The sequence below is a fragment of the Pinus tabuliformis genome, chromosome 3_2, assembly GCF_031772625.1.
Source record: "Pinus tabuliformis cultivar Carrire ecotype Pingquan chromosome 3_2, CPIR1, whole genome shotgun sequence".
Classification (NCBI taxonomy): Eukaryota; Viridiplantae; Streptophyta; class Pinopsida; order Pinales; family Pinaceae; genus Pinus; species Pinus tabuliformis.
Genome location: NC_142302.1, coordinates 125,060,374 through 125,082,518, shown reverse-complemented (window position 1 = coordinate 125,082,518; position 22,145 = coordinate 125,060,374).

Genomic DNA, 22,145 nt, shown 5'->3' with positions numbered 1-22,145 from the left:
GATCATCAATTTAGCAGCATCAAAAATAATGAAACATCAATCGCATGCACACATTAACACAGTATGTAACCCGAGGAAAGCTTACAGCTAAAAACCCCACACTATCTGTATATTAATGATTGAGAACATGTAACATTACATAGTACAATAATCCTCAAAAGTACTAAGTACTATCTCCACCTGTTACACACAAAACTAGCTCAGATCCGAACAAGTCACAGGTTCAAATCTCCTTCGCTGCTTTGCTTGCCTCCACTGCACAATGCTTAGTGAAAATCATCCACACTGAAAATCACGTGAGCACAGGCTATATTTCTTGGTATTGACCCACACTACGTAGTCTTCATTGGTATAACTCAATCCCTTTGATTGTGCAAGATCTCATGCACAACTATAGTCACAACTGATAGCAATCTCAACCTCTAACACCTGTCTCCACTGAACTGTACATGCACTGACATGCAACTGAGTTAACTGATGTATTCTTTAGTTGCTTTATGAGTTAATAATTAATTCACACAACTCATCACTAGTATATTTGCAGTTAGACTAATTACAACTAGTTCAACCAAGTCAAACTGAACACAACTCCATCAACTCCACATCCAACTCCACCAAACTCAACTGCTTGAGTTCTAACTGAAGTCCTGCATGCAATAGCTCAACTGACCCACAAAGAAAGTGTATTTCCTTTTGACATCTGCATGTGCCACATCTGTAGCTCAAACTGAAGTGCTCCAAGAGGATAAGATAAAGTTTATAGTCCAAATATTATTATGAGACAATAATATTTGACTTTTCTATTTTTAGCCTGGCAGTCTAAAAATAGACTCTGATCACTCCGCTGTGAACTAGAAATAGAAGTCCATCTATTTTTCCCAACATGACCAATCATCCATAAACAACATCCTGCAACTCATAGACCATGATCCATATGTCTAAAAATAGACTTTGCACCATAATTTGCCTGTGGGCCCACTTAGTGAAGGCAACTCCTTTCCACTAAGCTCCATCATCTTGTTGCATTCTCAACAAATAGCTCGTCCATTGTGACTATCTTTCCATCCAAGGGAAATAGGATGATATGGAAGACTGAAGACACAATGGCATTCATGGCATAAGTCCAAGTGTGACCCAAAAGTAGATTATAGTCGAGTTTATGATCCACGACTTTGATATCCACCGTTACCGTTTTCCCACTCAAGGTGATGGGGTAGCTAGCTAGGTAAACTTTTGGGATGAAAGTGTGGCCGTCGAAAGCTTTAAGGGAATTCGACGATGGGGATAGGGTTGGAGAACCCAAAGCGAGCCAACATGAAGCTGACATGATGCAGGTAGAAGCACCTTCATCGATGATAGTTCTGTGTATACCTTTACATTTCGAAAAAAATTGCACTTGAAATGCAAGCTGGTGGGAAAGGGGAGGTTTACACTTTTCCATGCCGAAAATTGCAAGCCTCCATGTAGATTTGTTGGAGAGCACAATGCAGCTAGGTGGAAGTCCCCTTAGCCGGCTCCAGATCAAGTCCTACACATAGAAGAGACAAGAATAATCATAGCATACAACCTTGATAACTAATACATGAATACATAAAAGACATCTAGTTACACATAACTAAGCTACTAATGCTAAAATGTATTGGACAAACAAATGAATGAATGATAGTACCAACACCACAGAGTAGACAGTACAACTGCAGTTCTATATTAATGTCGGAAGAGTGATTACAACCATATGTTGCATCAACCTTCCCTTACCCCTCCAGCTTATCTCTCTCTCTCCCTTCTTACCAACTTCTTATGCTTATATTTGAGACTATGCTCAACAATCAAGTAAGCTATCCTTCCAAATGATCTGCCCTCCATCACCATAGCCATAGCTTTGCTTATGTAGCAATTGAGTTAGGGTTGCCAAGTTCCTCCATGAGTTCCTTAGGGTAAAAGCAATGAAGTTTCCATGCTTTTCAACTCTTTCCCATTTTCCTCCTTCATTAGGATTAGAAATCCCCCAAATAGGTCGAACTTGAGATGTTTCCTTGCTTTTCTTGAGTAGATTTAGGAGCAAATATCTAGATATTTATGAGTCAATTCACTCCTTTGACCTTTAGAACTTCATTAGGATCCACTAACGTTGTTCCCGAACTAACAACTAGAGTTAGTAGGGTCACTAACGCACCCTTAGGCTTACAGAGAAGCTTTATAAAGCAAGTTTTCAGTGTATAACCAGTGTTAGTGTGGAAACAAGGCATGTGATCTTGTTCTTTGCTTCAGCTATCATGTCTTTCCCCTTTGAGCTGATGAGGGGGTCATTTTGTTGTATAACAATGGGTCAAACTAGTGTCAAGCAGCCCTCTGAGACAAGCAACATCCTCCAAAGAAGAAGACTGCCAGCAACACGATGAGAAAGAAAGTCAAGTCAGATTCATAATATATAGAGATGACATGTCGGCTCAATAAATAGACACCACGGTTCACAATGAAACGTCGCTAATATGGAAGATGAACCACTATATATACCCCATAGAGTCTGCACAAAACATGGGTACAGAACTTAGATCCTCTAAAATCTTAGATGGGTACAGTGACTTAGAAATTTCAGATAAGTGTAGGAGTTCATTTTTTTGGATGGATGGATCTTTGTGTTTTTCGGTGATGTTTTAGCCTCCTCACAATCTCAATAAAGCACTTTCTAGTCATGCTAAAAGGCAGTCTCATTCTTAGAATATATGTGGTGAAATACACTCTCGACATACCTCTGTCTCAAGCTTACTGTCTCAGTATTTTTGTGAAGAAGAGGATCTTAAAGAATCACCCTCATTCTCAGCATACACTTAAGATGCAATTATATTCTGAACTTAGAAGTAACAGTCACAAGCATGATGATGATCTCGATATATATATCTTAGCATAAAGATCTCGGTGATCCTACAAGAATAATCTCAATATACATACATATCTCGATACAGACCTCATTGTTATGATGGTGATCTCGATGAAGGTTCAAAGATGATCTTAGTAAAGGCACAATGGTGATCTCAATGAGCAGTGATGGTACAGTAATGATGATCTTGATAAAGTAGTAATGATGATGATGATCTCAATAGTAAGAAGAGGTGTGATGTAGGAAAGCGTTCCCTCTGCAGACAGAGGCAACCCCTCTAGCCCTAGAGTGGGTCTAGTCATAGCAAGGACAAAACAGCAATTAATTCCCTTAAATAGTCATCATTGGAGGGCCTACCTCAAACCGGTGGTCGATGAAGTTCCGTTGCGTTGCTCCAACTTCTGTTTCCTTCTCTTTAACAAGCGATCAACCTGAAACACCACAAAGAACCAATAAAGCATGTAATCGAGAAACAACAATGATCTATTTACTCATAAAGTCAAGAAGTCATGAGCTATCAAGTAAATTACATACAAGACATAGGATATCATCATTGATTGTATTAATAATAAATCAAGAGCAAAGCTTACAACCAAGTCTTGACGTCACAAGCCTTCTCAGAGGGTCCAACCAATGTGTTTCTTCAAGCATTCACTCTCAAAGATGGATCTCCCAAATAGCAATATATCCCTCTCTCTCATTCACAAGCTTGAAACAAGGTTAAGGGCACTCCACACCTTCTTGCAAACTATAAAGCAATCCCACACTTGTCACACTCACACCAACTATCTATCAAACTCAAAAGCAGCTGCAGCACTATACAACCAAAACAACTAGCAGATGATAGCAATGGTGAGTGATTTTATAGGAGAACGATTCTCCATGAAATGAGGGAGAGGGAGCTTATCCTCAGGGCAAGCAACACAAAAGATGGAACTACCATGCCAGAGGGAGAAGGGCGACCCAAATTGACCCAACAACCAAGTCCAGAGATATGTAGAAGGTCGACTGTTGGAACGAATTCGCCCAATCTGGATCGTCGCTAGTGCATAACTAAGCTTTAGCCCCGACATCACTAGGAAGCAATGTATTCAGTCAAACCATCGCTAAAGATAGCAAAGAGACTCAGTTGAGGTATACAATCCGATCGTCACGGGAAATAGATGTACTCCTACGACGGGTGTGTGACTGGACTGTTTATGATAGAGGTACGTCATGTATATTAAGTGGACTATCGCAATGAGGCAGAAAGCTTAGGAAAAGTGGGTCAATTGGAAGCATAAGAGAGCATGTTTTACTGGACACATGAGACAGTAGAAGGACTGGGGTGAAGGCAGTGACAAATTACTGTGTAATGGATGCCCCCTAAAGTATGAAGCCCAAGAGAGTGGGAGGGGTGAAATGCTTTATGAAACTGTCTGAAGTGGAACACCACCTAGAAGAACCTGCAGGCGTAAGTACAACTAATATCTATAATAGTGAAATACATGTAATCAAGGCATGGGCACAACCATCCAAAAGACATAAGAACTAGGTTTGTGGTATGGACGCAGCCACCCAGCTAGTAAGACCATAATAATGATAAAGGTATGGTCGCAGCCATCCATGAAGACTCAGGTATGGTCGCAGCCATCCATCAAAGAGTCATGTAATCATGAACCAATCCACGCAACCCGAACGTGTGTAATCTTAGTTCAGGGTCTTGAAACCCAACCGATCATAATACAAATTCTAGCATGTGAATAGATGTGCTAAAGTCGAGCATGATAGAAAGTCGCTTGATTATCGATCAATGATGAAAACCATTAACAAGTGCAAGAGAAACCACCAATAATGACAATGGCTCTCAAGGTACTGTCTAGTACAAACCATGAAGTGTGAAGAATGAGCTGAAGTCGAACACTCGTGGAATCACCCAATTGACGACCAATGATGAAAGTCGATCGTCAGGCACGAAGAACTTGCCATTGAGGCATGCAAGCTCCAAGGTACCAAAGGGGATCTCTAGATTAGTCTCTTGGATAATGAGCTGACGTCAACAAGAGACGATCCATCGCAGGAGGGCCATAATGTTTCCCCCATCAACGACACGAGATAAGGAACAAGTGGTAGATGGTGAAACAGAGTATCAGAGGAGGAGGTAAGGATGTGAATTGCAGAAGGATTATACTCTTGAACATGTCGGTGACACGACTCCGGAGGGTGGTAGCATTCAAGTACCAAGGGATCAGAGGCTTGATGGAAACAACATGGATCAGATGGAATGAGACTAAATGGCAACCCAAAACCCCAGAAGACCAAATGACGATGTATGGATATCCCAACCTGACAAGAAGCAAAAGTGTCGACGTTCAAGAATGACTAGCTACCGTAGGTAACCAATGACAACTTCCAAATTTCCCCCCACCATTGCTGGCGAGTACCCCAATTATTTTTGAAAACAAGCTTGAAGAGGATAGCATATGCTTGTAATATAAGTCTGACCTTCAGTCGAATCCAACATAGTGATAGTTTAATGAGCCCTAGGGAGGAGAAGCTCGAGTCTCGTCATGGTGACGAGTCTAATGTTGTCAGGGTTTAACAAGTCCAACATAGGCAAAACTCGGATTCTTTTTCATGTTTAGATAGTTTGAAAAAGACATGAAAAAGAAAACTCCAATGGGGTCCTTTTTTATAGAGTTGTGTCTCTCGAGCCCGAAAAAGTATAAAACAATATTTGAGAGAATATCTTGACCATTACGACCAAGGAGTACTTTTCTTCATTAGTGACCTCGATCCGAAAGAGTAGAAAAGTAATCAAAGACACGTCGTTTTGCAACCAATAATGAACCCGAAATGACAAAAGCCTGGCAATATTTTCACGTTTATACGGCCGGAAAAGAGCTTAAAGTGAACTTCCTCTAATTTCGTTTAACGAGTCAAGAGGAATAACTCAACAATCTTTTCATCTTTTAAGTCAGAAAAGAGCGTTAAAGAAGACTTTTTGGAAAATACGGACCAAGTGTATACAAAGTATGACGTAACCTTGCCACCTATAGTTCTGCACAAAACACGTCAAACATAAGACCCATTCGACATAAATAGATAATATGTGCGGAAATATGGTTAAAACCCAAAAAACCTAAAAAATGCGATATAAATGAGAAAACCCACACCCTAAAGTACAACTTTTTAATTTTTTCAAAAAATTACTATAAAAAGGGGTGTGGTAATTCATTTTTTACCATTTACATTGCACACTTTTACCTTTGGGCATTTGGAGCACCAACCTGAGTGAATTTCTCAAGCTGATTCTGGCACCATCCGTCCACAGTTCCTCCTGAAACCTTCGCCAAGTAAGTACATTCTTCCTTGCACTGCATTTAGATGGTTTTTTCATGAAATTTAGTGTTAGGTAGGTGGGTTCAGGCAGATTTTCAAATCCGAGTCCACCTCTCGGTCGTTGCGGAAAAGCCGCTCAGGTTTGCGACGACCAAGTGTGGTTACACGCACCACCTCCATGATCGGCGCGAGAAACAGATGGACTCTCGCGATCATCGCGGGAAAAATGAACTATTGACTCTGTGTCGTCGCTGCTATTTGGAAAACAGTCGCGATGGTGATGTGAAGTTGAATTTTTGTATAAATTATGGATTTAAATTTATGAAAAGAGTTCTAATTCATTTTTCTTTTAATGCAAGGCAACATGGCATTTGTTTGGCAGGAACAAACTCACAATATCAACGATGATCAAGTGTTCAATGATGTTGGGTGCTGAAATGCTTTACGTGCTTGTGGATTACTAAAATTTTTTCTCACTCCGCATCTTCGGGCCCAACCCGATTTGTTAGAGTTGCTAATTCGTGCTTGGAACCCAACAGACGGAAAGTTCATTATCCGAGGTAGAGACATTGAGTTCGATGCTACAGATATATATTTCCTGATCAGATTGTCCCGTCGCGACGAGAGGCCGATTCTAGAGGGCCAACGAACTAGGGGAAAATCACTGGACATGCTGATAGCACGAGTGTGCCCAGGGGCATGTAAATCAAACACTAGCGGGAAAGTGGCAATTCCCATGGTAGAATACTTGGTTCTTTGCTCGGTTCTATTTAAGGTGACAAGGGCAGCGGGCTCCCAGGCCCAACATAAGGCAACAAAGACCCACCTCCGGTTGGCTCTTGATTGCCTCAACCCGACCATGTACAACTGGGCGGAAGCAGTGACTATCAACATGAAGAGATAGCTCACCAAGTGCTGTCAGAGGGAGGTGAAGCAATTTGGTTATGGGTCCATCTTGATCCCGCTCATGCTGGAGCGGGTGCTGGCACTTCAGTTACAGGACATGGACTTGGACCGGCCTAGACCGTGGGAGACCCAGATCACACGCTGGGCGCATGTCATGCCACGAGGGGGTGGCGGATGACCAGTGTCATGGGGGACACTATTCCGCAAGTGGCTGGATCGCCAGACGATCTTTGTCGAGGACTGGCCATATGCTGGTATGGATTTTCGTGGAGACCCCAACATGCAGCTGCCCGCTGGCGAGCAGTGGGACGATGGAGGTAAAACACTTGATCACACTATTTTGTATTTTGTCTTTTATGATATTTTTTGGATTTTTTCATGCATATGTCCTAATGATGTACTCTATGTTACTTGTAGATGTGGGACCAGAGAGGCCTATGGGACTAGCTCCAAAGGCATGGAGGGATCCGCAAGGCATCAAAGAGTTGGCCTTGGTTCCCCTAGCTGGCAGTTCAGTGGAGACAGTGGCCCACAATCTTGAGGGCCTAATAGAGGGGATCCTTGATTACAGGGGGATCGAGGAGGTCCCCATAGAGTATCAGATACATATAGTAGGGGTGATACCTAGGGTGCATAGACTCTTGAGGTGAGTCGCACGAGTAGTGGTGTGCTACAGGCAGCATAACCCACCACAGTAGACGCCTAGGTTTTATTTTCTGTTGATTTTTTGAGAGACATGTGTCTCGGATGTATGGAGAGCACAGACTCTATTTGGACATATACACTTATTTTTTGAGTGCCTCAGTCCGCCACATGAGATATGTGTGTATATATATATATATATATATATATATATATATATATATATTCCTATGGTTCATTATTTTGTTTTGAATGCTTCTATATACTGTTTTGATTACATGTTGCGTAAATGTCTGTCTAATACATGATTTGCTAATGCATTAGTTAATGTGTTTAATCTTCTTGGAATGTGTTGATATGTAATAAAATCAAAATTTCTTTCCAACAATTTAACATGTAAATACAACCTTAAAATCCAATGATCTCTGACGGAATAACACCCATTAAGCTGGTGGACAACAAGCTGAGAATCCAGATTCACAACCAATGTATGAATATCGAGGTTGATAGCCTCGGTCAGTAATTCAATGACAACACTATATTCAGCGACATTGTTTGTGGTGCAACCCAGACAAACACCTTGAAGGTCTACGAACTCACCCTGAGGATCATAGATCACCCACGCCGCAAAAGAAAGGTTCCTGGTACTGCGGAAGGCACCATCAGTGAAACCAACGTAAGGTGTACCAGACATCTACACAAGAAGCAAAAGGACACAATAAGCGGTAATTATGCCTACACACCAAGCTAGACATGAAAACAGACACACAATACACCTGCTAAAAACACACGTATGTACAAATCAAATGCATGAGATTCATGCATAATATTTTTTTTAGATAAAGCCCATTTCGGGGATTATCTAGAGGGTTCCCTTCATAACTGATCACCTCATAGGCCCCTTTTTGCAAAACTCATTTCACAATGTAAGGCCCATGCCACATAGGCTCGAATTTGCCTGCCCCCAGCTTATCATTTGCTTGATTGTAGAGCAGGACTAAATCTCCTTCAACGAAAGAATGAGGATGGACAGTATGATCGAAGTGAGTTTTCACTCTCTTCTTCTGTGCTTCAATGGCTAGAAAGGCTAGTCGACGAGTCTCATCTAACCGCTCTAGGTAGAGAAGACGTTCTTCTACCGGGGTAGTGTTGGGGAGTAATTCGACAGCTAATTTAAGAGAAGGGATCTCACACTCAATCGGAAGGGTAGCCTCCAGACCGTAAACCAATTGGAATGGGGTGAATTCGGTGGCATCCTTCACTGAAGTTCAGTAGGCCCATAAGGCAGAGAACAACATCAAATGCAAGTTGGACTTGTGCATGCTGATGGTGCATTGAAGGATCGTGACTAATACTTCGTTGACAGCTTCCACTTGGCCATTGGCCTGAGGATAGTATGGTGTCGAGCTATCATGCCGCAAGCCCAGCTAGGTTGTTAACTCAGTCATCATATGATTACGGAAATGTTTTCCATGATCAGTGACGATAGCCTGAGGGACTCCGAATCATGAAATGACATGATTGAATAAAAATTGTGCCGCTGTGTGACCATCCTTGGATAGTGCAGGCATCGCCTCGGCCCATTTCATGAAATAATCAATGGAAACGATGATATACCCATGCCCCCTAGCTGAGCGAGGGTTACAGGTCATATAATCAATGCCCCATTTGGTAAAAGGGCCAATGGTAATGATAGGGTGCAAAGGAGCAAGAGGCGCGCGCCTTCTGTTGGTAAATATGGCAGTCATGACAAGAGCAAACAACAAGAATGCAATCCTTAAAAATAGAAGGCCAAAAATAACCAGCACAGAGGATCTTCTGAGCAGTAGCATACCCAGGCATATGACCACCATAGGTGCCAGAATGGTAGTGATTTAGAAATCGTTCGGCTTCCTCGAACATTAAACATCAGTGGAGAACGGAGTCAGTGCCGAGACGGTACAAGGTGTCCCCAATAATGTGATAAGATTGAGAATGATGGCGAATCCGTCGTCGAGCATGCTTGGACAAATCGGGATGAAAAGAGGATGTCTGAAGATAGACAATAATATCCCCGTACCAAGGATTGAGGGTACTAATCAAGAATAGAGATTCATCCGGAATATGGTCCTCTAACCGAGAGGGCACTGTAACAGATGGTAGGGAGCAAAGCAACTCAGCGAAGATGAGGGACTTCTTAGACTTGGCAATAGTGAACTCCAAGTCGAAATCTTGAAGGATGACAATCCACTTTGAGTATTTTTCCCCCAGAAACTAACGTGACAAGATGTATGTCATTGGGTTGCAATTAGAAATCACCGTCGTGGTGCGCAATAATATATAGTGGCGGAAACGTTGGATGGTGCAAACAACAGCCAATGCCAACTTCTCAACATAGGCATATCGAGTTTCCGTATCAAGTAAATTGCGGCTGAGATAGTAAACGACATGCTCAGTACCATCATCAACATCTTGAACTAGAACCATGCTGATGGTGGTATTGGCAGCGGCTAAATAAAGAGTGTATTCATGGTGATAATCAGGGGGACGTAACAACGGAGTAGAAACAAGGAGGGCCTTGAGGTGCTCGAATGACTCTTGTGCAGCGGTATCCCAAAGAAAAGGGGTGTCCCACTTTAATAACCGCGTATAGCCTTTGGCCACTTTAGCATAATTCGGAATAAATCGCCGTAAAAAATTTGCTTTACCTTGCAAACTTTGCAATTGCTGCAAAGAAGTAGGGGGAGGGAGATTCAGGATGGCTTTGACTTTAAGGGGATCCAGATGGATACCCTCCTGGGAGATGATGAACCTGAGAAGTCTGCCAGATTCCACGCAGAAGACACACTTATGCGGATTAAGACGGATACGATAGTGTCGACAACGAAGAAAAATTTCGTGAAGGTGGGTTGGATGGTCCTGGCGCTTCGCTAAATGAGCCGGAAGGTCATCCAGGTAAGGTTGCACAATGTGTCGAATATCATGAAACGCATAAGACATTGCGCACTGGAAGGTGGCACCGACATTTTTTAAACCGAAGGGGAGCTTTTTATAAGCGAAAGTGCCCCACAGACAGATAAAGGTGGTCTTGTGTTGATCCGTAGGCGAGATATTAATCTGGTTATAACCAGAAAAGCTGTCCATGAATGAATATATCTCACTCCCGACACACTCATCAATGAGTTGGTCAATGAAGGGTGTAGGGTAGTTGTCTTTGGGATAGGCACGATTAATGTCGTGATAATCAACACATACCCGAATATGCCATGTTTTTTAGTCACAGGGACAATATTAGAAACCCAATATGTGAGCGAGATAAGATAGATGAAGCCAGCCTTAAGAAGCTTTTCAACTTTCGCTTTAATAGATGCAGCCTTTCGGGGGTGCATGGGGCGTAGACGTTGTCGAATAGGTTTGGAACTCGGATATGTAGGTATTTCATGCACCACGATGCTAGGATCGATGTGGGCATCTCTTCGTAAGACCAAGCAAACACATCACAAAATTCGCAAAAAAAATCAGTATAAAGCTGAATCTCCTCCGGAGTACAAGTTACTCCAACATGGATGTGCTCGACAATCCCTGGTTTAACAGAGATGTCGATTGGTTGAGTTTGTGTAATGTTCTCCATATTCCCTTTAGAAGACACTTGATGGATTTGGATGGGTGTCTGAAGGGGTTGGGAGGGGAGACAAGGAGAAAACCGCTTGAGACAAGTAAGCATTTCCTGATGGGTAGGGAGAAATGAGGAATGATGGTGATGATTAGACCAAGGGGGTTCCTCAAAAGGCATGGTCTCAAGAATCGCTTCATCAGAAGGACAAATTTCCTTTAAAGGGTCCAAAGAAGCGGCATCTCCAAGCCAAGGGTATTGAGCGTACGAGTCGAGATCTCTGATCGAAAGAACAGGTTCAGGTGATGGAGCCGATACAGAAACAATTTCGACGTAGTTGAGCTCGGCAGGACTCAACGACATGTCATTGCCCCAGGATTCTATCTGATCAATAGGAGGAAGAATCCAAGGATCAGAGTGAACATAAATCATATTAATGGGACAACTGGACGGATGCCTAGACCAATTGATTAAGAACCCGTCACTTGAAAAAGCCCCAAAAACAAAAACTATGAATGCTAGTAGACCTATACACAACGAACAGACGGAGGAGGATGCCCACCTTCGATGTTGGGAGGTGGGAGTGAAAAAGGACCCATAAGGGCAGGATCTTTAAAGAGTCCAGCACCCACACTCCCACATGGAATGGAGGTATGCTCCACGAAAGGCACATTTCCACTGGAGGAGGAAGAGGCGAAGAAGGACAACTGGTCTACCGTGATGATTTTCTCCTGTTGAGGAAAATGAATAACATGAAATAGAGATGAAGCCACGGCTCACATGGCATATGTCTAGCTCCATCCTAAAAGGAGGTTGTAAGTTAAATTGGCATCAACAACTTCAATCTCCACTCCAACCGTCTTCCCCTCTAGAGTAATAGGCAAGTGTTGGAGTATACCATAAGGACGAGACTCTGTCCCATCAAAGGCTTCCAAGGTTGTGGGAGATTGGCTCAGAGTCGGAGAACCGATAGCCTTCCAACAAGCAACAAACATTATGCAAGTAGAAGCGCCTTCATCAATGATGGTGCGATGAATAGTTTTAGAATTGATGATGACCTGAATAAGGAAGGCAATTTGGTGAGGCAGTCTCAGTATATGACTGTCTAGGTCAAAAGTGATCAAATTTGAGTTGGCTAGGTCAATACCACCGATGGCCGATAGCAAGGACTTCCTCTGAGAGGGGCAGCTTTGGAGGACTTCTAATGCGGACATAGCTGATAGAGCCTGGGCTAAGTCCTCAACGATGCTATAGTGCTGAGAAGCACGAGCATTAGGGTTGTAAGAAGACTTCCAGAGCACGCCTTTAGGAGGAGGTTAGATGACTGCTTTAGTGCTAGGTCGCTCGATATGGAGGGGACCAAAACTGGACGGAGGAGCACTAGAGGGGACCTCAGTTTCCTTCCCAGCAGGCGACAGATACTCTTTTTCCCGAGTACTAATGTGGACGGGAATTGTCCCAGCCATAAATACCTGAGAACCAAAGGGAGAAGAGGATTGAGATGGATCAGCCACCATTTGAGTTTGCTGTGAGGGAAAAGGCTCTTTGAGCACGGCAGGAGTCCTAGGGGCACCTTTTAACAAACGACTAACTTCAGACCACCTGGGGCAGTCTTTAGTATAGTGATCCTCATCACAGATAAGGCAAGGATACTTAGGCTTGCATTTGGCACCTTCCTCGGGTGGAGGTTTAGGGGAATCCTGCTTCGGTTGATCAGCCTTATTCTTTCCTTTTCCCTTCTTTTTCCCTTTCGAAGCTTTGTCCGCCGTGGTGGACTAAACAACGTTAACCTCGGAAGTGTTACCAAAATTGGATACAGCCTGAGAAGTGTTTTCATTCGAAGCGTTCGACTTTTGCTTCCCAGGGTTCGCGGAAGATTTCTTAGAGGACATATTGACAGAACCGATGACGCCGTCAATAGATGGTGTTGACGGGGCTTTGGAAGTTCCGAGCCTCGGAGCATCAAGAAAATAATCATATAGTGTACTGGACTGGGAGTAAACCAAGTCAAGGTACTGAGCACGTGCAATAGCTTGCTCTTCAGTTACACATGCCCCCATAGCAATGTCCTAGGCTATTGGACCGACAAATGAGGTTGTGAACCAGTCAATCAGAAGCTGATCAAGAATCCAAAACTTAATCAAATGGTGACGTCTCCTCCATTCATGGATATGATTGGAGATATGCATGGCCATGGTCTGTTTTAAGGATGTCAGGAGATGTGTGCCCATTTCATATCGAATCGGAAACTGAAAATGAGTTAAAAATGCCATAGCCAAAAAGTTAAAGTCTTGAAAAGATCCACGAGCTAGCTCAATATACCATTTAGCAGCAAAGCCAGTGAGAGTCCATTGAAAAAGGCGGAGCCGGATTGAATCATCAAGCCATGATTTTGACAAACACCATAGATGATAAGTCATGACATGGGCTTGGAGATCTTCTCCAGATTTACCGTCAAACTTGGGACAATCACCAAGAATTTTAGTTGGAACTAGTGGCCAATACGGATTATGAAGAATAGGATCATTTGTCAGTTTGGACACATTCGGTAATTCCAACATTGCTAAAAAGGGTAATTGAGGGTTAAAGGACATCTGAGGCTGCGAGGTAGGAAGTAGCACCAGAGTTCCACCCAGTTGCTTGTTGCCCCCATTGATTTTGCCCGGATGGATTCGACCCATAAGGGTTTTGTCCGTAGGGATTTTGTCCATAGGGGTTATAGCTGTAACTGGACGGTTGACCCTGGATTTGACCCCCAGCATTCCACTGATTACCAACTTGGCCTACAGGAGCAACATATGGTTGCTGGAAATTCTGGTAAGGATTCACCTATAGTTGTTGATAATTTTGGTATGGTGCAAATTGGGTTTTCCCTTGGGATTGCTGAAAACCATAAGGCGACTGGGCTCCAAACTGAGCCTGGGGGCCAGATTGCATTTGATAAGTAGGTTGGGATTGGGATCCAACCTGAATTTGAAGACCGGATTGGGTCTGGAGCCCAGACTGGGGCTGAAAACCGGGTGGAGCTTGAGAAGCAACAATCATTTGAGTGCCCGGTTGAGCAGGCCCAGACGGATGTCCTTGAGAAGACAGAGGTTGAGCCATCTGGCTAGAAGGTTGGCCTGGTTGAGGTTGAGGTTGGCCCATTTGCCCAGAAGTTTGGACTTGCTAGGAATTGGGTTGACCTTGCGGAACCGAAGGCTGTCTAGACTGACCAGATGGTTGAGTAGGCTAGACAATTGGCTGGCCTTGTTGAATTTGGGGCTAACCAACTTGTCCAGAAGGGTGGCTTTGCTAGGTACCAGGTTGGCCTTGTTGAATGTAAGGTTGTTCCGGGTTGCCAGAAGGTTGCCTGAAGTATGTGAAAGAAGACCCACCGAAGGCTGAAGGTTGTCCCTGAATGGGTTGTCCTTGCGGGCTGACAATTTTCCCTGAATAAGGTTTCCCATAGTACGGTTGTCTGTAGGACTGCTGTCCGTAAGACGGTTGACTTTGATAGGGTGGTCCTTGAAAATTTGAAGACTTTTCTTGGCCACCATGGTAAGTTGTGGTGCCCCAAGCAATAGACAATAGAACCGAGACCTCAACAAAAGGTTGAGATGCTATGGGTCCAGGGTGGTAAATATGGGCTCCTCGAGAATCATAATAATCAAACGGATTTTGAGGGTCTGGATTCTAAGGAATTTGAAGATTTTGATCATATGCCACCCTTGCTGGAATGGAACCAGAAGAAGGCAGGGCACTAAGGCTAGGGTCAAAAAGCCCGGATATGGATGACGAAGGGCCACTGTGTGAAGGACCTGCTGAAGGCCCAGAAACAGTGGTCACAACTGGGCACTAACAATGGGGGCTGAGGAAGCCACACAAACGGTTGGAATAGTTGGGACAGATGTCACATTGTGAATCTGGGGAGTGAAAGATCCCAAAGTCGGAGTGATAGTACGAGACCACATGGAACTTGTAAGGGGAGACCTAGAACTTATGATATCAACTAGATCATTATAGCGTAAAGGCAGTGTGATACCAACGGAGGTGTGTTGGGTCCCTATAATACTAGTGATTACCCCATTACTATTGTAGTTATACCCCTTATTTATATTGTTGTGCCCCTATTACCCCCATATTGTTATTTCTGTGCCCCTTAGAATCCCTCTATTGTTATTTTTGTGGCTTTATATTATTATTGTTAGGTCGGCTGGATTATATTATGACTCCTTAGACTCCTATATATAGAAAGGAGGTTTTGTCATTTGTATCATCCAAGAATTGTTCATTTATGTAATGTAAAGGAGGTTGCCCCCTCGAAGAGGCTGAATTCTAAGGCGTTGATCTATCTTTTCTATCTTTTCTTGAGCTGGGTTCATAACATTTGGTATCAGAGCTTTGGATTCTAGGGTTTCGCTGCTCCAAACAGGTCATCGTGGCATTGTCGCTATAACTTTTTTTCTGTGAATTTTCAGAAGTTGCAAAAAAAACCCATTTTAGAAGAATAGGCTTTGAACCTTGGGTCCGAATTTCAGAGCTTTTCGCGCGATATTTTCGGAGATATGATCTGAGGAAGCTGGCCTTTTTGCAGACTCCTAAATTACATTCAAAACAGGTGATCTGGGGAAAATCGTCATAACTCTCTCTCTGAGGATCGGATTGAAATTTCGTAAAACGGTACAGAAAGAGGACAGACTTTAGTTTCGTGTATGTGTGTTTCAGATTCAAAGGTTGAAACAGTGACTCGTGGCACGTCGTACAAGTTCACTCTACTGAACTAGTCTAAAAGCAAGTCACTGTGGGAGATTTCACATAACTCTTCCTTGGAGAATCCAATTTGGCTCAGACTTGTGGCATTGGAAAGAGAACACAGAAGGCTACTACAGGTTGCAACCTCAGAATTGGATGATCTAAAATTACAGAGATACATCAAATTCAATATCAGGCTTCTATAAAGTGAAAAAAGGTGTGTAGTTTTTTTTTTTAATTTTTGTGTAAGCTTGGTTTAACGGAATTCAAAGGGAATAGTAAAGCATTATTATCAGTAACTGATGCCCCGAGGAAAGAAAATGCAAACACCTAGTAAGGAACCTGAAAGCTCTAGCATGACTCATGAAGAAGAGGAAGAAATGCTACATGATATATCAAAATTACAAGAACAAGTGCAACATATGTCATGCTCACAAAAGCTAACAGAAGCTAAGATAAATGACGTGGAATCTAATATAAATGGCATGGAGTCTAAGATAAAGGGCATGGAAGCTAAGATGGATGATTTGAAGACAGATTTGAAGACAAACATGGCAGATTTGAAGACAGATTTGAAGACAGACATGGCAGATTTGAAGACAGATTTGACAAATTTTCTACAAGAAATACTTACTAATGGTGAAAAGGTTGTAAAGGAAACTCATGATGTGAACAAAAGAAATGTTAATCATGATTCCATAGACTCTAATGTTGGATCGAAGACCCACCATATTCCAAAAATCGATATGAGGAAGTTTGATGGCAAGGATCCCGCCACATGGATATTACAGATGGAGCAATTCTTCGATCTCAATAATGTGCAAAACACACAAAAGGTACGTATGGCAACTTTATATTTGGAACCAAATCAGTTTGTATGGTATCAATGGCTTTGCTCTCGTAAACAATTTATCACTTGGGCAATTTTTACGGAAGAATTGATAGCACATTATGAGGATACAAAAAGCAACACTTTTTTTAGCCAATTGATAAGTCTCAAACAAAAGGGTTCAATAATGGAGCACATTGAGGAGTTCCAAAAATTGAACATAAGGGTAAAAGATATTCCAGAGGAGCATAGGATTGATGTGTTCATAGGGTCTTTAAAGGATAATATCCAACATGATGTGCGCCTTTGGGAACCTGATTCATTAGAGAAGGCATTCAGGTTAGCAAGAAAAATGGAAAGCAAAATTATGGCAACTAGGAAGCATACCATTCACAAATATAAAGACGGAAGTGTTGTTGCCCATAGTCTTCCACAACCTACAAGGTTGACACCACAACAATTGGAAGAAAAAAGAGCAAAAGGGCTTTGTTACAATTGTGATAGCAAATACACAAAAGGTCATAAGTGTGCTGAGAAGAAATTATTCTACATAGATTGTGAAGAGGAAGAAGAAAAGGAGCAAGAAAGGTCAAAAGAAGAGGATATATTCCAGGAACAAAGCCTAGATGAAGAACAAATAAATCCGACCATATCTTGTAATGCATTGGCGGGAATTACCACTCCTCAAACCATCAAGATAGAAGGACAAATCAAGAAGAAAAAGGTAATAGTGTTGATTGATTCAGGAAGCACCCACAATTTTATTCATTGTAGGGTAGCAAAAGAATTGAATTGCTTCCTATATCCAGCACCAGAGTGTCAAGTGATGATTGCAAATGGAGGAACAATAAATTGTTCTGGAAAGTGCCATAATATCAAGCTATCCATGGGAGAATATGTATTGACTAGCCCAATGCTTTCCATTCCAATGGGAGGTGCTGATGTTGTACTAGGAGTCCAATGGCTACAATCCTTGGGTACAATAGCTTTTAATTTTCAAGAACTTTTCATGAAATTTTCTGTGGAAGGAAAGGAAGTTGAATTAAGGGGTATTGCAGGGAAACCAGGAAAGATAATCAGCTCTAATGGCATGACAAAGCTTCTAAAAAAGGAGCAAAGAGGTGTAATTGCACAATTATGTTCGCTAGATGTTTCCACATTGGAATCATCTATTTCTCCAGATCTCCAAAAAGTCCTGGACAATCATTCCAAGGTATTTGAGACTCCCAAAGGTCTCCCACCTATGCGTGATCATGATCATGCTATTCATCTGATTCCAGGAAGTGTTCCTCCAAACATCAGGCCGTACAGATATCCATATGTCCAAAAAAGTGAAATTGAACGTATGGTTGCAGAAATGCTAGAGGCTGGTATAATTCAACCAAGTCAAAGTTCTTTCTCAGCTCCAGTAGTATTGGTGCACAAGAAGGATGGATCATGGCGCATGTGTCCAGATTATAGGGAGCTCAACAAGCTCACTATTAAAGATAAGTTCCCCATTCCTGTCATTGATGAATTACTGGATGAATTGCATGGATCAATTTACTTCACCAAGTTGGATCTTCGTTCGGGATATCATCAAATCAGAATGAAGATTGAAGACATTCCGAAAACGGCATTTAGAACTCATGAGGGTCATTATGAATTTTTGGTCATGCCTTTTGGCCTTACCAATGCACCTTCAACATTTCAAGGTTTGATGAATTCAATTTTCAAACCATTCCTTAGAAAATTTGTGTTAGTATTTTTTGATGATATACTAATCTACAGCAAGTCTTGGAAGGATCATGTTGAACATGTTGACAAGGTGCTACAACTATTGGAGGAGAAACAATTATATGCAAAAAGATCCAAATGTTTCTTTGGAGTCCAGGAGGTGGAATATTTGGGTCATATTGTATCTCATGAAGGAGTTAAGGTAGACCCTAGCAAAATTAAAGCCATTAAGGAATGGAAAATCCCCACATCCATAAAGCATCTGCGAGGATTTCTTGGGTTGACAGGGTATTATCGCAAGTTTGTTAAGAATTATGGGAGAATAGCAGCACCTCTAACAACATTATTGAAGAAAGATTCATTTTCATGGACTCCGGAAGCAACAAAGGCCTTTAAACATCTTAAAGAGGCAATGTGCCAAGCACTGGTCTTAGCTACACCGGACTTCACAAAAACCTTTATTGTGGAATGTGATGCTTCAGGAAATGGAATTGGTGATGTTCTAATGCAAGATGAAAGACCCATTGCTTTTGAAAGTCGTCCAATCAAGGGAAAGTTTTTAAGAAAGCTATTTATGAGAAGGAAATGTTGGCAATACTCCATGCACTTAAGAAATGGCGACCCTACCTAATGGGAAGACACTTCAAGGTAAAAACGGATCATGATAGCCTTAAATACTTTTTAGAACAAAGATTATCCTCTGAAGAGCAACAAAAGTGGGTCACAAAGATGTTGGGTTATGACTTTGAAATCATCTACAAAAAAGGGAAGCAAAATGTGGTGGCAGATGCACTCTCAAGAAAGGATGAGGATATGGAAGCATTGTTGTGTGCCATTTCTATTATCCAACCAGATTGGATAAACGAAGCAAAGGAGGAATGGAAGAATGACGAAGAAGTGTGGGCACTTATTCGAAAGCTACAACAAGATTCCAGTACTTCTGATACATTTAGCTGGCAAAATGATTCGTTATGGTACAAAGATCGCTTATACCTCTGTAAGAATTCCCAGCTAAAACAAAAGATTCTTATGGAATTGCACACTTCTCCCTTAGGAGGGCACTCAGGATTTTTAAAAACTTACCACAGGGTTAAGAAGGAATTTTTTTGGGATGGCCTTAAATCAGATATTCAAAAGTTTGTGGCGGAATGTTTGGTTTGCCAACAAAATAAAGTTGAAACAATTAAGACACCAGGTCTATTACAACCTTTATCCATTCCAAGCCAACGTTGGGAGGAGGTTTCAATGGATTTTATCACAGGTTTACCCAAGTCTGAGGGAAAGAGTGTCATCATGGTGGTAGTTGACAGACTTACCAAGTATGCACACTTTTGTGCATTATCACATCCATTTAAAGCCAGTACAGTTTCTACTGCATTTATGGAAACAGTTCAAAAGCTACATGGAAACCCAAAGATTATTGTAAGTGACAGAGATCCCATTTTCACTGGAAATTTTTGGACAGAATTATTTTCTTGTCTTGGTACTCAGTTAGCTCATAGCTCATCTTATCATCCTCAATCTGATGGGCAAACTGAGATAGTAAACAAATGTTTGGAAGGATATCTTCGTTGCTTTGTATCTGATAAACAGACACAATGGGTCAAATGGTTGCCTCTGGCTGAATGGTGGTAAAACACTTCCTTCCATACAGCAACAAAAATGACCCCATTTATGGCACTTTATGGGTACCAACCACCATCAATCACATCATATTTAAGAGAAAATTCTAAGGTTCAGGCAGTGGAACATCACATCGAACATCAACAACAAGTCCTCCAACTCTTAAAGGATAACCTCGTGTTGGCACAAAATAGAATGAAACAACAGGCAGATCAACATCGCAGTGAAAGAAGTTTTGATGTAGGTGATTGGGTATTCCTACGGCTACAACCATATAAGCAAATGTCCCTAAAGCAAGCTAAGAAGGATAATAAATTATCACCAAAGTATTATGGTCCATACAAGGTGTTGGAAAAGATTGGTACTATGGCATACAAATTGGAGCTTCCTACAGCTTCTCGATTGCACCTAGTTTTCCATGTTTCATGTTTAAAGAAGGTTATAGGTGACAAGCTCCCAGTTCAAACAATATTGCCAGAACTTGACGAGGAAGGAAAAATTATATTGGAACCGGAAGCAGTCACAGAAACAAGAACTCGACAGCTACGAAATCGATCAATTTCAGAGTATCTTATCAAGTGGAAGAACTTATCCGCTGAAGATTCCACATGGGAGGATGAGAATTTTATGCAGAAGTATCCAGAACTGCTCAAGCGTTAAGGACAACACTTTTTTGAAGGAGAGGGGCATGTTGGGTCCCTATAATACTAGTGATTTCCCCATTACTATTGTAGTTATACCCCTTATTTATATTGTTGTGCCCCTATTACCCCCATATTGTTATTTCTGTGCCCCATAGAATCCCTCTATTGTTATTTTTGTGGCTTTATATTATTATTGTTAGGTCGGCTGGATTATATTGTGACTCCTTAGACTCCTCTATATAGAAAGGAGGTTTTGTCATTTGTATCATCCAAGAATTGTTCATTTATGTAATGTAAAGGAGGTTGCCCCCTCGAAGAGGCTGAATTCTAAGGCGTTGATCTATCTTTTCTATCTTTTCTTAAGCTAGGTTCATAACAAGGTGACACAGAAGGGCAAAGTTTCCGTTGGTATGGGAATTTCACCACTTGCCATAAAGGACTCTTCACTGGTGACGGGGTTCGTCTCATCCATGTCAGAGGAAGACATTGGGACTGAAACACCAGGAGGAGTAAGGGGAAAATATTCTTCGAAAGGCTCCCAAATGGGGTTCCAATGAATATCGTAAGACTCGTCTTTGGAAGTGCGAGAGTTAAGTGGTTGGATATTCGAAATAACAGGAAGAGTGTCACTAGCAACCGGTACCTTAGGAGTGACAGAGATGGGGATCCTTGGTCACTTGGAACGGGAGATGGGATCGGTGATTCCGCCAGGATGATTTAACTCAAAAGCCCTAGGGATAACTAATCGAGTAAGGAGAAATAACCCTACATAAACTAAAACGCAACAAGATCTAACAAGGTAAGTGTGAACGTGGCCGAATAAATTTTAAGACATAGGAATAGAACTTGACCTTTTCATCTTTAAAGAGTCGAGAAAAGGACGAAAAGATGACTCTAATCGCCTTTGAATATTTAATGAGCCTGAAAGGACAAGTGCTCAGATGGACCTTTTCTTTTAAGGAGTTTGAAAAGGAATGAAAGTGACTGCTCTGGAGAAACTAGGCAAAAGGTTTACCAAACATCCCGTAAAACTGCATATACACCTTGGTGATCATATGAAAACCAAGGACTTTCTGTATGACAGTCAATCTTCCTGAATGCTGTGTTCGGTGCGTTATGGTTTGCAAGGCGGAAAACATGGCTTCCTAGGGATATAGGATGATAACCTAGTGGGGCCTCCCAAGATATACTCGACGGTACTGGGAGCACAATTCCGTACTAGACCACTATTGAGTCACAGAAGGAGGAATCACCCAA